Source organism: Adiantum capillus-veneris, chromosome 29 (assembly GCF_014529385.1).
Source record: "Adiantum capillus-veneris isolate H3 chromosome 29, ASM1452938v2, whole genome shotgun sequence".
NCBI classification, from domain to species: Eukaryota; Viridiplantae; Streptophyta; class Polypodiopsida; order Polypodiales; family Pteridaceae; genus Adiantum; species Adiantum capillus-veneris.
In genome coordinates this window covers 34049702-34052058 of record NC_140959.1, presented here as the reverse complement: position 1 = coordinate 34052058, position 2357 = coordinate 34049702, and positions in this window count along the sequence as shown.

The following is a 2357-nucleotide window of genomic DNA, read 5'->3' as shown; positions in this document are numbered from 1 at the left end:
TATCCATAGCTTCTAGCATGGGTTCATCAGTTTCCAAGAATACAGATCCTTGCTCTAAACCACAATGATGCTCACAAATCGGTTCAATCACTGCACATGCATCAAAATATGGCTTCAAAACAGGCTCTACATCCAACAAATCCACAAAATGGCTCTCAATCTTGCCCTCTTCCCTAATTTCCAAGGAACTAGTATCCAAAGATACGTGCTCATCATCAATAACCTCAACCTCACACTCACACCCAGAATCACAAGGTACAGAAGTAGCGAATGCATCCTCTTCAAGACTTTTGAATCCTGTATCCAAAGCATTACTCACCTCTTTAGGCTCTTCCATAAACCTGTCAACCTACAAGACCTCTTTACGCTTCACAATAGACCTTGGGAAGAAACGAGAAACATCATAGGATAGGCTACTTTTCACCTGCTTAGGCTTAACTTCATCTTCCATGTCAAATCCATCTTGCACATGCATACCTGTACTGATACCATGTTCCTCAAGACGCTTAAACTTCCATTCCTTATGCTTTGCAATGCATACTGCATCTTCAAAAGACTCGGGCCTCTTCAAATCAACCTCGAACCGCAACAAAGGTGACAAACCATCAACAAAAAAACTTTTCTTCAATGAATAAGGGGGGGTCTCATCCTTAAGAGCAACACACCAATGAGTCCATAAATCTGTAAAACCTTGTACATAGGCATCAACACCTTGACAAGAACCTTGCTTAAGAGCATTGAGCTCATTCCATACTGCATTTGTATCTTCAAAAACCTGGAAACGCTCTAAAAAAGCTTCTATAAACTTGTCAAGACTCAAATCATAAGAAGAAGCCACTGCTTCTTTAGCTTCCAAATCCATGAACCAAACACAGGCCTCATCTTTCAAAAGCAATCCAAATAGCCTCAAAATCTTCTCCTCATCACACATATTGTTGCTTATGCATGCCACCTTGACTTGCTCCATAAAGTCTTCCGCATCTTCACCACTTCTTCCATGAAATTCCGGATAAGAGAAATCCATGGCTACCCAAGTTTAATGCTTTAAGAACCTCTTCCAGCACACGTGCAAGAACCCAAAACTTTTCACTACCCAATCCCCAGAAAATTCAATGGATCTCAGCTTTAGATAAGGACAAACACATGCACATCAAATGAGTTTTCATAGTTGATCATCGGAAATACAACAAGCAAAGGACATTCCAGGATCTCTCTTAATCTTCTTGGCCCGAACATAAAGACTACGCTGCTGGAAAAAAATCTTCCTGGATACATGAACATTTATCTGGATTCTCTGAGTTAAATGAAAAGGAGTGAATTGAGGGCCATTTTGATCATCCATTAAAGTCAACCATGAAGCTTCCAAGAAGGCACACCTGACTTATCCTCTTATTTTGCCAAAATTTCAACAGCATATTAGCATAAATGGCTCAAAAGACCAAAAAACCAGCCATCATAACTTGGAAAAATTTTGGCAGAGTTTCCCCAGAAGTAGAGCAGTAGGAACCCAAAATATAGACTGTATATGTATGCATAAACTGTCAACAATAGAACCCCAGCATCAATTAGGAATCACTAGTACATAACCTATGGCGAGGTCACAAAAAGGGTGCTCCAGCTACCTGTATCACTGAAAGGATCTCCACATTTGAGAATCCCCCAGCTCAATAAAACCTCACGCTATCGACCCTCACACGAAGGCTAATGCAAATCGCGTATAGTCAAGTCTCAGAAATGACTATCTTCCAGACCAAGTCTCAAAAATGGCTGGGACTGCCAAATAAAACCATATATGGCTCCACAAAGGCGTACCATGGCAATTTCCACAAGTAACATACAATCCAACAGAAAATGCGCTCAAACAGGCGCCAAGTGATGCATACCCACAACAACTACAAGTGACACCAATTCTAGTATATCACTGTACTCCAGCTACCTGTACCTGTGTGAATCACCTGTACCTGTTTCTGTCCCTATAACCTGTAATCTGCAACCTGCAACCTGTAATCCCGAATCTCGAAGCTTCAAGCTTGAAGCAGAAGGTACTCGAAGAAGATCCTCCGTGGGGGCGCCAAAAGAATGTGAGCGGGATGAAAACACACACAACGTCTCCATAACGACCCGAGATACACTCTTGGAATGATACACACACACACTATGGGGCACCACTCGGCTTACACAACACACCTGGCCGAGACAGGGAACACACCTCTCGAGTGAGAGGAGAGAGACTATCCACTTGCCCACTCGACACAGACACACACACACACACCCAAAAACTCAGCTCAAAAGAGGAGAATTTCTGATGTTTAAATACAATTGAGCTTGGGCCAACACCAATGGGTCAAAGAGCTCAC